The sequence below is a fragment of the Prosopis cineraria genome, unplaced genomic scaffold (genome assembly GCF_029017545.1).
Source record: "Prosopis cineraria cultivar Desert tree isolate PC_DT_omini unplaced genomic scaffold, ASM2901754v1 PC8, whole genome shotgun sequence".
Taxonomy (NCBI): domain Eukaryota; kingdom Viridiplantae; phylum Streptophyta; class Magnoliopsida; order Fabales; family Fabaceae; genus Prosopis; species Prosopis cineraria.
Genome location: NW_026555339.1, coordinates 21,218,423 through 21,238,713, shown reverse-complemented (window position 1 = coordinate 21,238,713; position 20,291 = coordinate 21,218,423). Strand labels below are relative to the sequence as shown.

General features: G+C 32.2%; 2 long non-coding RNA genes across 2 annotated transcripts; one reads left to right on the top strand and one right to left on the bottom strand.

Moving 5' to 3' along the window:
* Positions 1-12,656: 12,656 nt before the first annotated feature.
* LOC129318862 (uncharacterized) lies at positions 12,657-13,505 on the bottom strand. Its single transcript, XR_008595334.1, has 2 exons — positions 13,392-13,505; positions 12,657-13,312 (listed from the first exon to the last, which is right to left on the bottom strand). It is a non-coding gene; the product is annotated as an uncharacterized LOC129318862 (long non-coding RNA).
* On the top strand, positions 13,400-15,284 carry LOC129318861 (uncharacterized). The gene is made up of 2 exons (XR_008595333.1): positions 13,400-13,532; positions 14,974-15,284. It is a non-coding gene; the product is annotated as an uncharacterized LOC129318861 (long non-coding RNA).
* The last annotated feature ends 5,007 nt before the right edge of the window (positions 15,285-20,291 follow it).

Genomic DNA, 20,291 nt, shown 5'->3' with positions numbered 1-20,291 from the left:
TTGATCCTTAATATATACAAGGCATATGGAGAGTTATTTATGACCATTTTCTAATTTTATCCTTGCTGTAAATTTAATTTTATAGTTTATCATATACTATGTATTTATCTGTTTTTTATTTTTAAAAGGGGTAAATTTAATTTTTTTAATATAAAAATTTTTATTTTTTTCATTTTAAGAGAATTTAATTAGTTAATTATCATTCTTTAGTAGAAAAGAAGTTAATAGTGTCTTATAATAGGAATTGAAGGACATATAGTTCATTCATATCATTAAAAGAAAACAAAATACCATTTATTTGGGTTCGAGTAATATCCTTCTCATCCACTTACTTTTATGAGGAGTGAATGATAAAGTGTCATTACTAGGATAAAAGTTATAGCTCTTAATCAAGGTATAATTATATTTTCTTATAGCTCTTAACTGTTAATCTGGCCTATGCAGAGTACATCTGGATGGTCAATATATATTAATTATAAAAAGTTTAGTATTAAATTAGACCCTCTAAATTAAATCTAGGCCATATTAAAAATAAAAAATTTATTAAAATTATTTTATAATTTTTATATATTTTTATTTTAATAAATATAATATATAATAATGTTTGAAATCTGGACCATCCAAATTAAAATCTGAATGGTCCAGATTTTACCATAGTGATGAGCACCGAACCATTCCTTCTCAACATTTAAAGCAAGTTGGGGTATTTTTTATTTTTATTATTATTATTATTTTCATCATCACGTACGTTATTTGTGTAAATATTAGCTAGCAAATATATAAAGTTTGAGATCCTCCTCAATTCGAAGAAAGTTCACTTTTTTTCCCCTTTACTTTTAACTGTAAGTTCAATTATATATAAGGATATATTTAATCATCATCTCCCTTTAACGTTGTATTTTCATTAACTATATTTTTAATCAATTTTTTTATATGTGTTATTAACCTAATAATTGATTTCCCCCCCCCCCCAAAAAAAAATCACATGTTGAAAATTGAATGTTTTCTTTAACTAGAGTAATATGAAATAGTGAAATTTTTTTATGTCGTCTTTGCTTTCCGTTCCCATTATGATTGTCAATCTCTATTTTCTCATCCATATATAATAAATGTGTGAACTCACAAAGCTAATTTAGCGCAAATCAGCTTGACTAGCAGCTGACTCAGATTCTGAATGGTAGCTAGAAGCTAAAAAAGAATAAAAGAAGAAAAAAAAAATTATTGCCTTTGCGAGCAATCAAAGACACAGAGCAATCACGTTGGGACCCCCCATTACATGAAACACTTCAATATATAACGCATCTATCTTCAAGCCCCATTCACACGCCTTCTCATCCGCATCTATAAATTTAAATTTATAGCTTATTATATACTATGTATTTTTTTTAAATTTTTAATAGGCGTAAATTTAATTTTTTTAAATATAAAAATTGGATTTTTTTTTCATTTTAAGAGAATTTAATTAATTAACTATTATTTCTTGACAGAGAAAAAGTTAATAGTGCTTTATAATAGGAACTGAAGAAAATATAATTCTTTCATGTCATTAAAAGAAAATAAAATTTCATTTATTTGGATCCCACCAACGTCTTTCTCATTCACCTACCTCTATTAGGAGTGAATGATAAAGGGCCATCACCATACTAAAATTATAGCTCTTAGTCAAGCTACAACTTTATTTCCTTGAACCTTCTTGCCGCTTTGCACCAATCACTGGTGGCACGAGTTGGAATGTTAAGTCCCTTCAATTATAGGAGAAAGTTTCATCAAACCTCCGCCAGGGGCAACTTTTCATATAAGAAAGATAAGGTGGGCTCCATTAGTTGTGGATGTATTCATGATGGATAACCCAACCCTCTTTTTTTTTTTTTTTTTTTGACCAAACAACCCTCCCCTCACGGCTGGAAAAATTGGAGTGGCAATATTATTCAATGTTTGGTAAGTAGAAAACTTTTTTAAAAAGAAAGAGAAAAATTCACCTATTTACTTTTCCCTTTTTCTTTTTAAAAAATTACTTTTTTATATATCAAACGAACACTTTTATTTATGCTTTTTCCATACGTTCAGGTTCAAGTCAATGCATGCCTTATAATTCTAATGGCACAATAGAACAAGACTGTATATCGAAATTCAGTGACTCAAGACATTAGTCTGTCCCTCTTCACTTATCAATGAGATAGCCATACGTATAAAAGAAGCAATTGATTCAGGATCAGAAGACAACTAGTACGTACTAAGGAAATAATTATTTTATTCCTTGACTTCTCCCTCATCCAATTTTACCAAGCGTTTGCACATGAGGAGCATCTCGTCAGCTTAAAAGCTTATTTGTATCCTTTATTTCATTCCAAAAAGATCTATACCATTCACTTTAAATATTTTAAATATTATATTTATTAAAAAAATTGTAAAAATTATAAAAAATGTAATATTAAATCTATACTATCCAAAGTGCATCTAGATTATTAATTTATAAAAATGATAAATTTTTTTATTAAATTAGATCATCTAAATTATGCTTGTACTATTCAAAGTATATTCAAATAGTCAATTTATAAAATTAAAAAATAATATTAAATTAGTTTGTCTAGACTAAATCTAGACTGACCAGATTGGTAATAAATAGATTTACTTAAAAAATTTTAAATTTTAAGTCTGATTGGAGGGATAGTGCGAGTTACTCAACATTTGATCGTGATAGTGGGATATATGATGTTGACCGTCTTGATGAAATGATTGATGTGATTGAAGAGGATCTTAGGGACTATCCTGAGATGTTTGAGAGATTGAAGAGTGATGCTGATAAACTATTATACCTCGGTTGTAAAAAATTCACAAAACTATCAGTTATTTTGAAACTATACAACCTAAAAGCAGCGAATGAATGGAGCGATAACAGTTTCATGAATTTGCTTGAACTCTTATATAAAATGTTATCTGAGTACAACGAGCTTCCACCTAATACTTACGAAGCTAAAAAAGTGTTGTATTCTATTAGGATGAGCTATGAGAAGATACATGCATGTCCAAATGATTGTGTCCTCTTTCAGAAAGAGTATTCAACCTTAGATAAGTATCCGAAATGTGATGCATCACGGTATAAAAGAAATGGATGTAGCCCAGCGAAGGCATTGTGGTATTTTCCAATCATACCAAGATTTAGACGCCTATACAGCATTGTAGAAGATGCTAAACACTTAACATGGCATGTTGATAAGAGAATTAAGGATAGCAAGCTACGGCACCCTGTAGATTCTCCTCAATGGAAAAAGTTTGATCTTATATACCCTGAGTTTGGGGTTGAGGATAGAAACTTATGCCTTGCACTAGCCACTGATGGAATGAACCCACATGGCATGCAAAGCAATACTCATAGTACATGGCTTGTTATTTTGATGATCTACAACCTCCCTCTAGCATTGTGCATGAAGCGCAAATTTATGATGCTGTCATTGTTGATTTTTGGGCCTCGACAACTAGGAAATGATATAGATGTGTACTTAGCTCCTTTGATTGAAGATCTGAAAATTTTATGGGAGACAGGTGTGGAAGTTTATGATGGGTATAGAGAAGAACACTTCATCCTGCGAGCAATATTGTTTGGCACCATAAATGACTTTCCTGCCTATGGCAATTTATCAGGATGCAGTATCAAAGGATGAGATACATGTCCAGTATGTGAAGAGCACACTTGTTCAGTACGGTTGGAACATTATAGGAAGAATGTCTTCATTGGTCATTGATGATTTTTGCCGCAAACACATCATTACCGACGACTAAAGAAGGCCTTTAATGGCCACCCGGAGAAGGGTAAAGTTCTTATGCCATTAACTGGTGAGCAGCTCTTTGAAAAGGTCAAAGATTTAAATATTGAATTTGAAAAACCATTTGCAAGTAAGATTGTTAAGAATGGTTGGAAAAGGAAGTCCATATTCTTTGAGCTACCATACTAGAAGACCTTAGATGTTAGGCATTTCCTGGATGTAATACACATTGAAAAGAATGTTTGCGATAGTCTTATTGGCATATTACTCCACATTTCAGGAAAGAGTAAAGACAGTATTAATACAAGGATGGATTTGATTAGCATGGGGTTAAGAGAAGAGTTAGTACCAGAGAGGAAGGGAAAACACACTTTTTTACCTCCAACAGCTCACACCTTGTCTAGAAAGGAAAAATTAGCTTTCTGTGAATCCTTGCATGAAGTTAAAGTGCCAGAAGGATATTCTTCGAATGTAAGTAGCCTTGTATCCATGAAAGACCTTAAACTAGTAGGTCGCAAGACTCATGATTGTCATATCATCATGGAAAATTTATTGCCGGTTGGTATACGATCCATTTTGCCGAAGAAGGTGCGAGCCACGATTACTAGATTTTGTTTCTTATTTAAGGCAATTTGTAGCAAGGTGATTGACCCAGAAAAATTGCCAAAGCTAGAACATGAAATAGCTAAGATTTTAAGCGAGCTGGAAATGTATTTTCCACCTTCGTTCATCGACATCATAATTCATTTATTATTTCACTTAGTTAGAGAGATAAAGTTGTGTGGCCTTGCTTATTTGAGATGGATGTACTCAGTAGAGCGTTACTTGAAAGTATTAAAAGGATATGTAAAAAATTGAAGTCGGCCTGAGGGATGTATTATTGAGAGGTACATCATGGAAGAAACAATTGAATTATGCACTGGATATCTCTCTAATGTGGATGCCATTGGGTTGCCAAAGTACACAAAAGAAACCATAGGTGAACAGGGTGGAATCATTAGGAAGAAACTTATTAGCATAGACAAGACACAATGGGAGCAAGTTCACTTGTATGTTTTACACAATACTGAGGAAGTTCAACCATATATCAACAAACACAAGGCAATAGTTAAGAGCCAGAATAAAGGTAAAAATGAAACATGGCTATCAACATATCACAACTGGCACTTTATATATTGGTTTAGAGCTCGCATCTCTGAGGAGTCTCACCCATCAGAAAGGTTGAGGTTTTTAGCTAGGGGTCCTGGATTTGAAGTACTTTCTTATACAGGTTATTTAATTAATGACTTTACATTTTATACGAAAAGCAAAGATGCTCGGAGCACTATGTAAAATAGTAGTGTAATGCTTAAAGCTCAATCAATGCATGTCTCTAGTTTTAAAGACAAGAACTTAATTTATGCAATGATGTCATATTTTGGGATTATAGAGCACATTTGGGAATTGGATTATATCAAGTTTTGTGAACCTGCCTTTTGTTGCACGTGGTTGACAAAAAAAATGGCTTTTGAATTAATGAGTTAGGTTTTATTCAAATAAATCTTAATAAGGTGGCTTATAAAGATGAACCATTCATTTTGGCATCACAACCTCGACAAGTGTTTTATGTGTCAGATCCAGCACATAAAAATTGGTCGATTGTTCTTTTAACAAATAAAATAGTGGGTAATGAAGAGGATGAAGATTTCAATGTTGAGGATGACCCTTTCATGGGAACATCACGGACATTTGATGTTTCAACAGGGGATAATGCCTTCTATATCAGAGAAGATCATGCTGAAGGGATTTAGATTGATGAAGGATATGTAGAACACACAAAAGAAAAAACAGAAAAAAAGAAAAAATAAATTTTAACACTTGTAAGTTCTTTATTTAAATTTTCTTTTAATTGTTAAAAATTTATTTTTAGTTGTTAAATTTTTTTTATTGCTAAATTTTTTAGGTATATGGCTACCTCACCTGAGAATAGTAGTGATGCTCCACCCACTGAAGAAGCATTCAAGGAGGTTAAACGGGGTAAAACTGTTATGAAAGCAGTAATACGGGCTCGAGCAGCTGGTCGTAAATTACCAGTAAATTGGAATGATAGGGGCTAATTAGTTAAGTCTCCTCAGTTAGCCAGTTACATAAGGGTCTTAGCTCGTCATTATGTTCCTTGTTACATTGCAGACTGGAGAAAGAAAAATGACCCACAGCTTGAAGAAGCAAAAAATAATATATGGGAAGATTTGTGTATATCTTTTGACCTAGATAGAGTCATAGGCATTATATCATGAGAAAAGCAGTATATGCTCATAGAAAGTTTCGAGCTACCCTCACAACATATTATCTAAAAGATGCAAATGAAGAATTCACTCCTCATCCTCCTAAAATGTATCCAGAGATCCAGCAAGAGCATTGGGATGAATTTATTAAAATGCGCCAACAGCCTGAATTTCAACAGATCAGCCAGGTCAATCGCTCTAGAGTTGTGAGTACTCCTTTTCAATATAGAGCAGGAAGAAAGAGCTATCCAGGTATTGAACATGGTTTGGTAAGTTTCAATTAATATCGTCTGTTGATATTACTTATATATATATATATATAAGGAAATATTTTTTAATTATCGCAATATCTTCTTTAAATAGAGGGAAGAAGTTGGACTTAATGCTCCAATTTCCCGAGCTCTTGTTTGGAGGACTGCTCGAGAAGATAAAGAAGGAAAATTACTTGATGAACGCACTTGAAAAGTCTGGGAGGATTGTGTGAGTATTAATATTTTAGTGTATTGCTTTATTTACATTATTTACTTAATAATTAGTTTACAATTTGTTCAACAGGAAGCATTATCACAATCAATATCACAAGATGATGTAGGGGAGCATGTGGATGTCCTTGGTAGGGCATTGGGAGCTCCAGAGGTCTCTGGTCGTGTTAGAGGAGTCGGATTTGGCATTTCTCAGGGCACCTACTTTGGACGTCGGTCTAAAATTTTTACTGAAGATGATTTTAATGCGAGGATGGCAGAAATGGAGGCGAGAATGGAAAAAAAATTTCAAGCTCAAATGGAAAAGAGATTTGAGCAAATGATTGGAGTTATAAATGTGCCACAAGGTAGCCTTAGTGATAAAGATAGTTGCTCCTTCCATACTAAAGAAGACTTTCCTAAGGTTATAATTTTTCTTTCTATTATCTTCTTTTTATTCACAAATTATGCTTCACATTTTTTTAAAATATTAATTTTTAATTTTAAGGTGAGTCTCAATGTCAATTATGGTTAGAATCACCACATTGTCGTGTTGTGGTACTCGGATCTGTGTATAATGACAACAGTGTTATTATACACTCCAGACCGTTGCCTGCTGATCACTTAAAGGTGACTATAACTATTCCAATAGAAAATGATGCTGAGTTGCCAGTGCAAATAGAAGATGAGGATATATTCACGATTTTTGATGCTGTTGGAACTTATGTGGCTTGGCCTTCAAAGCTCATTAAGTTACAGGTATAATAATTGATGGTTCTTTAAAATCATTCATATTTTTTTACAGCCTTACCAATCCATTTTACATCTTGTACTCCTCAAAATTTAAAAAAGTTGTAAAGAAGCCAATCAAAGCGAAAGGAAAGCGGTCGAAAGGATCTACCTCTGTGACTAAGGCAGGGAAGACCAGCACAAAATCTACTCAGTTGAAATATTCTCATCAAAATGAACATGAAGTGATTATGCCAACAACATTTAAAAATGAGATCTGTGAAGTAGAATTTGAAAAAGAGATTTATGGTGAAATAATTAGCGAAAAATTAACAGTTGAAAATATTAACGAGATTCTGACTAAGGATTGGCTACAAACTATACAAATTAGTTTATACATCAGGTACTTTCTCAATTTTATTACTTATTGTGGTATTTATTTAATTTTAGTTATGAATGATTCTATTTGTTTTCATTTTAGGTACTTATATCATACTTTTATGGTGCCGGGCTCATTGATAATAAAATTTTCATTTATTATCCTGCACAACACTAGTACCTACAGTGTTGAGTACCATTCTCAAACTATTACTGATGCATTCAAAGCCAAAGGCAAAAGAAACATGTTATTTTTAGCTCCTCACAATCCAGGGTAAATTGTTATTATTGTTTATTTTTAACTTTAGTTGATATTTTAGTTAATGAAATATTTTATTTTTTCATGCAACATTGGGTGCTTGTTTGTATCAATCCATTCGTTCCTGTGATTTATTATCTTGATTCATTAAGAGATAGTGACTTTAAGAACTACAAATCTATGAGAATATTATTTAATCAGTAAGTTTTTAGTTCTATATTCTTTATATATGTTTATTATAACAATTAATTTTTTACTTGATATGCTTAATCATTATATAATAGGGCTGTAGCACGTTATCGAGGAGGTGAAGGTCTCCCTCCAAACACCAAAAAACCTGATCTTGTTGAGTTTTATTCATGAAAAAGAATAAAGGTTTGTATTATTTTCTTAATAAAAAAAAGTTGGTACATATCTAAATGATTGTTTGATTGATATTTTATATTTTTTATTCTGAATATGTTATTCTGGATTGATGTAGAATTTTTGGAAAATTCTGGAACTTTCAAGTTATAGGAGAGACTCTGCCGGATTTTCAACAGCAAATACTTGTATCATTTATATAACTTCATCACTAAAGTATTTTAAATTAAGTTAGAATTTATTTCTACCATATTTTGATAATAACATCTTTTATTGTTTTATAGGTACCTACACAATTACAAGGTTGGGAGTGTGGATACTATGTTATGAAGTTTATGAGAGAAGTAATCACACAACAAGAGTTGATCATTCCTGAAAATGTAAGTCAAAAGTTTTGAAATTAAGTTAATATAATGTTAATTACTTATATATTGCTTTTATATCTTGTGTAGTATTTTGTTGGAGCAAGATATTCGCATTTTACTATGGAGCAAATAGAAGATTTAGTTGAAGAATGGTCAGAATATATTATTAGCTGTTTGTGATAGGAAGTTAGATTTCAATGTTAAAAAATAACAATAGTTTCATTTGTTAGGCTTGTTAGAAATTAAACTAGGTTAGTTAGAAAATTGAAATTGTTGTATCAGTTTCAAATTCTTTTCTTGTATATAAATTTTTATGTTGATATTATTTTTAAATTAGTTTTTGATATTATAATTTGCCATTGTTAAAGATATGTAAAAGGAGAAATTTAAAAAATTTGATTTAAAAAATTAAATATAATATACGGGAGCGCTCATTTAAAGAGCGCTCCTGTAAAGTAACTTACCAGAGCGCTCCTTAAGAGAGCGCTCCGGTAAGTTGTCAGCATACGGGGCGCTCTTTTTAAGAGCGCTCCCGTATGCCTCATTCAGGAGCGCTCTCTTAAAGGAGCGCTCTAGTAAGCATCATACAGGAGCACTCTTGTAGAGAGCGCTCCTGTATGCATCATACAGAAGCGCTCCTATAGAGAGCGCTCCCATACATAACGGTCCGGAGCTTTCTTACGGGAGCGCTTTTTTTAAGCGCTCCTATATATTTCAGAGCTCTCGATACGGGAGCGCTTTTAAAGCGCTCCCTAAGATAAAAAAAAGCGTTCCTGTAAGCTTATTTTGTAGTAGTAGTTTTCATTATAAGGGCTAACAGTGAAAGTTGGTGACACTAAGTAAAAGGTTTTTTAATTGATTAAAAATTATATAAATTGAAAATTAGCCTAGTGATGGCTAATAAATAATTTTGGTGGTTAAGTGATATTATGTAATGGTTGGTTTAATATATGGACCATTAGGATAGATTATGACTCATTGACCTAAGTTGTGTGGCATAGCTATAGTCTTCATTAATGCTATTTGTCATGATAAGTGATATGGATTACTTATATGTTGTAGGAATTGTTGGTAAAACTTATTGAGAAGTTAAGGAACAAGCCAAGTCTTATTTTATACAAGAGGGAACTCTTTTGGTATCAAAGTGTTGAGGTAACAGGGAAATTTATATTTCTTATTGCTTTGTTTAGCTATTTTTGAGTAGATAATATTATCTAGCATGTATTACATGTTTAAAATAATTGAATGCAAATAAAATGTGTTTTAAAAGGGATTATGGGGTATTGCTTTAATAATAATGCATCTATGTTTACTATCTATTTAGTGATGATGTTATTTATGGAAATAAGATTATTAGCATGCATTGTGATCATAAAAAAATTAAGACTTGTACTTAGGGAAGTGCAACTAGGTTTGGTATCTTAAATAGGCTAAGGAACCCCTTAAGAGATGAATTATGAGTGTTATACTACCTTGAGTGTTGGAGTGGTCAATATTCAGGAAAGGTAGAAAAAGGGTAGGAGGCATGATCTCGGTGGGAGTTCACTAATGGGGAGATGTGGTCTTGTGATATTCTATGACTCATTGTCAGTACTCAGTGTTGCCTTTCGTATTGTGGGCTCAGTACACCAAAGTGGTTAATGGATTGAGTGTTTGACACCTCTCAATGGGAGAGAAATCTGGCATATGAAGGGTGAGGTTGAGTGCCTAGGCCAAGGTAGCCCTCATATAGAGAGTAAGTCGGGCTGGGTCTGGGAGGGAATTAGATTTGACTGCTCAGGATTCACGTCAAAGGGGCACAGGCAGTTCGTTGGATTAAATCATGCCTTAGTTTATATATTGTGCCTGTGGAGTACGATGGGTACAAGGTTCACTTACAAGTTAAAGAGTGTCAGGGGGCATTCTATTGGTCAGGAAAAGCTATATCAGCCTATGTCATGCATTTAAGCATTTTAATTAGTTAATTATATATTTTTTGAATCTATTATTTATTTACTTGACCATAGCTTTCCTTATAATAAGGAATATCAATTTTTCTGTTACTGAGACTGTGGTTGTCTCACCCCTTTCTTTACAATATTTACAGCTCCAGACAAAGGATCCATTAGTGGATGAGGAAAAGAGCTAAGTTAGGGGTTTGCTTATGATTTGTAAAGAACTGCAACCCCTTTCTTTAGAGAAAATCTATTGTAATGTATTTAGAATTAGGGTGCCAGTAAGATGTGATTATGTATATGTGTGTGAGTGTGTGTGAGTATGTGTGAATTGTATGGCTTGTGTATAAATTTTTATTTGCTTGTAGACTTGTGGCCAGGAAACTTGGTTATGGTGTGTGGTTTTGATAGATTTATTTAGTAGACTAAGTTTTCACTACAAGCAAATATTTATTTTGGTATGGGCAAATGGTGTGTTATGGGCAAACATATACCTTGGACAGAGGGAGTGGGTGCGTGGGCCCCACAAAGATCTTTGAGCCAAGTGAAAATGTTTAGTGTGTGTATTCATATGTATATATGATATTTGGAATAGTTTTTAGCTACTCTTGTGTGATTTATGCATTTTGGAGGTTTAGGGTCCATTTTGGGAAATGGCACCCGGGTGGTCAAATTATGGTATAAAGGGTTTTTCTATCATTTAAATATTCTATCAGGTGTTTTTAGTCCTATTTGACGTGTCCAAGATGTTCCCACAGGTTTGTGACCATTAAGATGAGATTTGGACAATTTTGAAAATGGTGTTTACCAAAAAACTGCACTTTTGCATTCGAGTGTCCAAATCTTAATCCGACCGTTGGATTTCTCTAAAATTTGGGTCACAAGTAAAACCTTTTATAAGCTTCATGTGGAATTTGGAATCATATAGATTGGATATGGGATAGAAAAATGGCGCACTCTGGAATTTGATCTGGAGGAGCTGTCATGACAGCAAAAGTGCTGTCATCACAGCAACAGTGATGATGTTGTAACATGTACGAAATTCAATACATCCATTGGATCTTTCCAAAATTTGGTATGCTAATAGTACTATTTAAAGTGACATGTGGGCTTTGGAATCACTCCAATTAGAGGTCGGATGATGAAATGGTGCACTTCGAAGTTAGTCTGGAGGTGCTGTCATGACAACTTTCATGATAGCAAAAATGACTAAACTCTTAACATATCTAATTTTTAATCTGACTGTTGGATCTTTTTAAAATTTGGTACACTTATAGTACCCTTTGAATGTGACGTGTGAGCTTTAAAATTATTTCGATCGGGGATTGGATGGCAGAACGGCGCCTCCGAAAAGTTGACCCTGGAGGGCTGTCGTGATAGTAATTTAATACTATCATGACAGCATCTTTTTTCCCGCTTTCGCCTAGCTTGCTTCCGTACACTATAGGTAAAACCTATAAATTATTTATTTTAAAAAGGTTTTAAATGTTTATTTTGCAATCGTGTATTTACTTAGTGATTTAAATGGTTTGTTTCCTATGTTGGTTTTAGAATTAACTCCTTAACCACACTTAGTTTATTTGAATTGTGTGATTTTTGAATAACACTCAGGGCAAGTGTTACAACCTATAAGAAGATTGATCTCAAATCAATATTTTTAAATATTTTAATACTAGAACATAGAAGAAATAGTACTGAACTTATAAACTTTAATTGTGAAAAGATCCTAATTTGATATTAATTTTCTTTTCAGACACTTACTTGTCATTTACCCTTAATTAGAATTACTTATTCCTTTTGGTCCTATTTACAATATCATATCCATTGATTCTTAAAACAATAACCTTTACAAAATTTAATAAAACATTTATAACTCATTTTGAAAAATGTCCTTCTTGATGGATGCCCAAACCCTACAAGGTGAGCAATCAGTAAGCATTTTTATAAGCACTATTTGAGCCTAGAAGCATGCTTTATGTAATGATCCTAAATTTTAAATTAAACAAAATTTTCTTCAATAAATATTTTATTTAAATAAATTTTATAGCAAGTAAAAAAAAATTGACAGCTTATAGGAATTTAAGCAAGAAATTTTATTGAGGATCCAAAGTTCAAATTTTTTTAAGCAAAAAAAAATAGTTTTAAATTATAAAAAATTTTGTGTCCTTTTTTGTGATTTTTTTATGCTCTTTATTGAAAATTTTCCCAAAAGTTCTTCAATTAGGAAAACAGAGCACGTGTCCTTACCGCCATTTGAACTTCGTTGAACCTTCTAGAAATAGATTTATTTGTTTCTCTCCCGTCTGATTTCATGTTTTACATGAGCTAAGAGAGTATGACAGATCAAAGATTTGTGAACCTTCACCCTCAGCTCTTCTTGAATCCCACCGACATTCTCCACCCTTTCCCTTCAATCTTCAGCATCGTCGGTGTGGGTGTGTTAGAGTGCGCCGTTCGTTGCCATTGTTGAGAGCTATTCCTCTTTCTTGCTCTGCCTTTGTTCAATTCGACCCCTGCACGTGCGTCTGTGTTGGTTGCTGTCCGTCTGCCAGTCATCTCGCTGTCATCGACAGGTGTGATGGCTCTGTTTCCCTCACTAGTGTGAAGTTCCACTGTGAGTTTTCTCCCCTGGTCATCTTTGTTCGCTGTTTATGTGTGTGCCACAGTTTGTTCTTCTTCCTTTTTGATTCTTTCCATCAGAAACTATGATCTCCTGTCTAAGCTGATATGGTTTAGTGTACCAAGCTCCTTTCCTCATCGTCACTTTATGTGTGTTTCCGAGAGACGTCCATCGGCTACAGCAAGGAACTTAGAAAAAGTCACAATCTCTTCCTCCCTGTTCCTGCATTATAGTCGATCTATCCTCCACCCTACCTTTGCATCGTTGCTGTGCTCGTGAGTATGACAAGATTCTTCATCCTCCTCCCCTGTTCTCCCTTGTTCGTGCATTGGGCCCTTCCCCCTGGTCATGCTTTGAGACATTCAAACCTCTCCTTCTTCTCTATTCTTGCCAAGGTGCGTTACAGACCTTTCTCTTCCTTGATGTTGTGTCGTACTGTACTAGTGCAGTAGAGGGAGTTTTGACTTCTTTCCCTTCATTTCTCCTATGCTCTTAGGGTGCATATTGTTCCATTTTATTTCCTCTACCTTGGAGGACTTGTGTATGTGTGTGGGTATTAGTAGTATGAAATTTCTAAAATTTTTCTTCTTAGTTCCGTTGTTGTTCGTGAATGTAAAGAGGTGAGGATTCAGTTAGGCTAAATACTCATGTTTTGAAGAGCACATCATTAATATGTGATTTGATTTGAAAACTCTGATTACTATAAGAGGAAAATGAGTTGATTTTCTTCAAGCTTGAATTAGTTTTTCTTGGAGATAGAGATTGATTTTATTTTAGGAATAGAACTCAAGAAGCTGAATGATTCTAATAATTAAATTGGAGAATTTTTGAAAAGGAAATTTAAGAGAGAGAAAATTAGTATTATAAATGAGTATTAATACCTGTAGGAAGAGTTTTGTTTAGTTATGTATTTTTTAAAATCGCATTAAATATCCTAAAATATATATATATAATTAGCTCGGGTGCTACTATTTGTGTATTAAGCTTGCCATCGTGAAGAAATTGGATTATGTAACTATTTAGTTTGGATACTATTTAAGTCTGAATATAATTTGATTTTTATAAGAAATTTGTTAATAAGGTTGCTAGTGTGTAATTAGTTAGATTCTTGAGAGTCCTATGGTTGGGTAGATGTGGGTATATAAAATATTGAAAGGATTGAAGAATTTGAGAGCTAGTTGATTTAATTATGAGAAAGTCTGACTGATTATGGTGTTGTCAATATTGAAAGATAATTCATTTAACTAGAATAAGACCACTAAACCTTCCTTTTATATTGGGTAGTGTATTTAGAGGAAGGAAGAGTTTATTGGAGTTGTAAGAAGTGAATTACGAATCTTGAGAATACTATTACTAAGTGGATAGCGTCTCAATTAAATTTTTTTTTTCAATCAAAATTTTCTTTACTAAAATATTACATTTTTTTGGAAATCATTTTAATAGCATTAATGCGATTATTGAATATTTGTTTATTAACATTTCTTTATTTTGAAAAATTAGCTTTACCAAATTTAAATGTTATTTGATCAATTAAGTCAGGTTGGACTTTGATTAGGAGATTTTTATTTTATCAAATATTGGATTGATACAGAGAATGATTCATGTGAGTTCGACGTTGAAATTTTTTTTATTTAATAAATGCAAGCATGAGCATTGGATATGAAATTTGATTCTGGAAAGTTTTAATGCTTAAAAGTATTCATGTGAGTTTGATTTTGAGAATGAGAACTATATCTTAAAAGTGATGATTTTCTTGCATGTTTGAAAATGGTTTTGAAAAGGGACTTTATATAGAACACTGGTCGCTAATAGCAGTTTTGTTAAGCCCTCTAGCAGAGTGTTTATAGGAGGTGCTAGCCCCATGCGATGACCAATGCACGTGGAATGGAGGGATGGTTATTCGTGAGCATCGTACTCACGTTTGTTTCATGGCTTCGACTGCGTTTGGTTACTTACCCTCATAGACCATGTGTCCACATTTGTTTCATGGTTTCAGCTATGCTTGGTTACTTACGCTCGTGGATTGTGTGTCCATGTTTGTATTCGTGTCATAAGCCGCGTTCGGTTATTTATTCTCATGGATTTTGTGTCCACGTTTGTTAATTATTCTGATAAGTTTCTATAATATAAATTTGATTATTTGATGATTTTACATTCCATTGGTTTTTAATTAGTGAATTATTTATAATTATTTATTTTATTTATTTACTTTCTTGTAATCAAGTGATAATAATATTTGATATGATATTTTAATAGTTCAAGATTTTATTTAAACTTTATAAAATTATTTTATTTTTGAAGTTTATTAAATTTTTTATGAAAATTGTTGCCTCTTTGAATTGCATAATTATTTCAAGTTTTCCTTTTATTCATGTTCAATTATGTATTGTTAGGATGTTATTCACTGGAAAGGATATTTTGGTCTCAGATGGTATAGTTGAACTCGTGACTCGAGATATCCACTGAGGAGTTTTATTGCTGAATTGAAGCAGAAGAATTATTTTAGTTAAATCTTAATTTGATAAAAATTTGAACTTTATACCTACGTTGGCGTCTGGCCTTAGGTGCTTTACGTAGACTATAGGTAGGATCCTCACATTTTTTTAAAATTGAATATCTGATTTAATATTGTAATAATTTTAATTACTCTATTAGTGTGTTTAACGTATTAATTTTAGAGTTTTTCTGATCACGGCTTATAGGATGTGAGTTTTGAGCCCATATCCCGTGCCGGTCACACTTGATTTTTGGGGTGTGACACTTTAGTCTTGGTAAACTTTTAGGACCAAGCTCACCTAAATTTTTTGTCAGAAAAAAAATGTCCTTGTCTCTTTAACTCTTAGCTTAATTGATAGTTTTTCCATCCTTTCTTCCTTCCCTAATGAGCTATAATATATCAATTAAAGGGTGATTTTGAAAAATTGTAAAAAGAAAAATTACATTAAACTAATGGGAACTAATTTTCTTAATCTTATGGAATTAATTAATAGGGTCATTTCAAATAGACCAGAACGTGCATTGAAATCCAAATTTTGAATTACAACTTGTTTAAGTCTTCAATGACATCAGTAGTGAGGATAGCTTTAGAATTGTGACAATATAGAAGGCCACTCCTTCAGACATGCTTTCTACACTTAGAGTATATACACTCCCTCTATGTCATGCTCCAAAAATAGAGGGTGACCGGCATGGGTGTGAACTACATCGTGCATTCTCGAAAGACTTAAATTGAAGAAAATATTTTCCTTTTAGTAGAAATTATAATGTATTGAAAAAAATCATCATAATAAATTATTTAATATTTTTATAGAAATTTCGACAGAACCTTCCCTATAAATAGGATCTCCTAAAAATTCTACAACACAATATTTTACATAAATTATAATATCAATTAAGAACTCAGCTATTTTTGGTTAGCAGACAACATATATCAAAATAGATACCTATCTATAGGCTATGTGGAGCATCTAACCTTACTTCTAAAATAAAATATGAAATCAAATATTTATTCCAAAGGAGATAATGCTAAGCAAAATTTTACCCAAAACAGTTGTATACCCTTTAGAGGTCAGTAATGAGATCAGTATTAGCTAATTAATCTAAGATCAAAATAAATTTTTAGTGAATAGCAGCCCAACAACAAATAATTAAATTTGTGTAAAAGAAAAATATAGAATAATTATAAATGCTAAAGATGACAATTTTTGCAACCAAAATATTTAATAAAATTGGGCATAATTGGATTCTATATAACGTTAAATAAAATCCTGATTCATTAAAGCATAAGATCAAATGTCATTATCATTTATTTTTAATAAAGCAAATAATTTCATAAAAAATAATAATATGTCATTAATCAAAACTAAAAAAAAGATTAATCAAATAATTAAAATCTCATAATTATGGGAATTTATCAGAAAAAGTAACAAACATGGACACACAGTCCACGAGGGTAAATTACCAAACGTGGCTTATGCCACAAAATCGAATATGGGCACACAGTCCACAAGAGTAAGTAATCAAATATAGTCGAAACCACAAAATAAATGTGGACACACAGTTCATAAGGGTAATGCTAACCAAATGCAGCTTGAAGCCAAGAAACAAACTTGGACACACAGTCCACAAGGGTAAGTAACCAAATGCGGCTCGAAGCCACAAAACAAATGTGAGTACGAGACTCACGAACAACAAATGTGAGAATAGAGCTCATGAAATTCAAACTAGCTAGTTATTAACCAAGGAGCACAAAGGCCTAACAAAACTGCCGTTAGCAACCAGTGTCCTGTATAAAATCTCTATCAATCCATTTTCAAATATGCGAGAAAATTATCGTTATAAAATACAGTTTTCATTCTCAAAGTCAAACTCGTATGAATAATTTGAGCATTAAAACTTGCCAGGATAAAATTTCATAACTGAAGTCCATGTTTGACATTTATTGTATAATTCTAAATAACCGGAGTTGATAAAAATAAGTTCATTAAGTTTTGAAATTATTTATCGTAAGAAAACGAAAACACATACGCATACCATAACTCAATTATCTTTCAACACCTCTTTATAATTTCCCAATATAAGAATTTAAATGACAAAATATTCAATACTTAACTTAGCTGTTGTTGAAATGATTTACATGAATATAATACTTCAAAAAATAATTTATGGTAAAGAAATTGGGACGTTATTCACTTACCTGAAATATTCTCGAGTACTAAAATTCACTTCTTAGAACCTAGTCAAACCTTCTTTCATCTAAATGCCCTATCTAATGTAAAAATAAAATTCAATGGCATATTCAAGTTTGATAAACTCTTTTCAACTCTTGTCAAGTGTAAGCAACAAAACATAATAAATGTTATATATACACAGACTATAATTAATCACTCTAAATTTCAAGTTCTCATATCACCCCTGTTTTTAAAGCAATTCAAAGGTATTCACAATCAAATCTTTAAACATTATCATTTATAATTATCATCCATACAATTTCATAGAATGTAGTTTGTCTCACCAATCATAATCAAAATTCTTGATATAATTCAAGTTAAATTCATGAATAATTAATACCTAAACTGAGTATGTCCCCACAAGAACTAATGAAATTTTTAAAAGAAATCATAATCAAACAAAACTCTTTATAATATGTGTTTTAACAAACATCTTACAAGTACTATTATTTAAACCATAATTCCAATTCTCTTCCAATATCTTCATAATAAATAATAAAATTTTATTAAATTTCCTTCTAACCTTGCCACAACTTGGTCGATCCAAATGATTTAAAGTTTTTTTTTAACATCCTCAATTACATCACAAAGTTTTCTCAGATTACTTGACCCAAAGCTAAATTATTTAATAGAAATAAGATCCTCTCTTAGACCTTTCAACAAACACCTAATGGGCATCAATTCCTAATCATTCAATGAAGCTTTTTAATCTTAACCACTTGTCTACTTTTTTTTAGCATTGATAATTATATCAAATTAAAATAAAGATCAGAGCTAAACCATCATCCCCTTGTTCTCTATAGTTTCAGCTTCAATCAAGGTCCTTTCAAACTTGATATACACGACAGTACAGGGAAGGAAAAATAAAACTCAACCTTAATTCATCTCAGCAAACACACGCACAGAATAGCAAGAAGAAAAATTTAAAGCTACTCATCTAAATCAATAACAATAGAGAAGAAAGACCAAGTGACTGCCACAGAATAGGAGAGAAGAAGACAAGATTACAGCTAGACGAGGGAAAAATAACTCGATGCACAAGAAAGGAAGCAAACAAAATTAACAGCACTAGACCAAGCAATAAAAAAAAAGAGCTCACAACCAAAGTCACCAGATCTAGAGACTAATTTCTTCACACATTACAAGCGACTAGATCGTGAACAGCAGAATAGAGTAGCAGTATGAAAAATAATCAAAAGATGGGAAGGATGATGGAGAACCTGGTGTTGCATAACAGAGCAAGCACTATGGCCACCTTAGATGCGAAGAATAGGGGAGGAGTGCAATGGCAGTGGAGAACCAGAGTGCTCATATTGGTGAGGGGAAGGAAAGAAATAAGCTGGACTGATGCTCTGTTTTGCGCTACACATATAAATTCTGAAGCAACAAGGATAATTGGGAAAACTACAAGAAATGCTCCAAGGAAAAATTACAAGAAAAGGCACAAATTTTTTTCATAATTTGAATAAAAATAAAACCATACTTTTCAGTAAAATTCAAAGTATGGACCTTCAAAAAATAGTAGATAAGTTCCTCTAAACTACCACTATCCACTTGCTGTAAAACTAATCTAAATAAAATATCAATTAGGAAAAAATTAATTTACGTTAATTTAGAAAAAATTTGGGTTATTACACTCTAGACCATAGCATAACATATCAATAACAAGGGTGATTTAGTTCATTTTTATATTAATTTTTTCAATCAATTACATTTCGTTCTATTCTAATAACCAAATAGGACCTAATTGTTTTTTCAGTATATAGAAAAAGGAAAATGCATATACATACATTTTTCTTTTCCTTTCTAGAAAACACTTTTCTACCTACCAAACAATTAATAATATTGCCACCCAATTTTTCTAGTCACTCCCTTTCTTTTTCTTTCATCACGGGTAGTTTGTCCATCATGAAGGCTTCCACAACTGATAGGGCCCATACCTAGTTGGTGCCTACAACCTAGATGAGTTTCATTGTGTCTTTCTCAAAGGAGAAGTTGCCCCTTGTTGAGGTTTGGTCAAAGTCTCTCCTATAATTCAATGGACTTAACATTCCAACTTATGACACTGATGATTGGTGTGAGCTTAAGGTTCAAGGAAATAGAGTTGTGCTTTGATTAATAGCTATAATGTCTATCCTAGTGATGGCACTATTTCATTTACCCCTCAGAGAAGTAGGTGGATAAGAAGGACACTGGTGGGCTCCAAATAATTGGAATTTTTTTTCTTTTGACCACATGAATGAATTATATTCTTTCTAGTTTCTATAATAAGATGTTTTTAACTATGTCCTAGGAATCAACGAATGCTAGTTAACTAACAAAATTATCTTAAAATGAAAAAAAATTCAACTTTATCCCTATTAAACAAAGGAAGAAAGAAATACATAGTATATGATGAGCCATAAAATTAAATTTACATTAGGA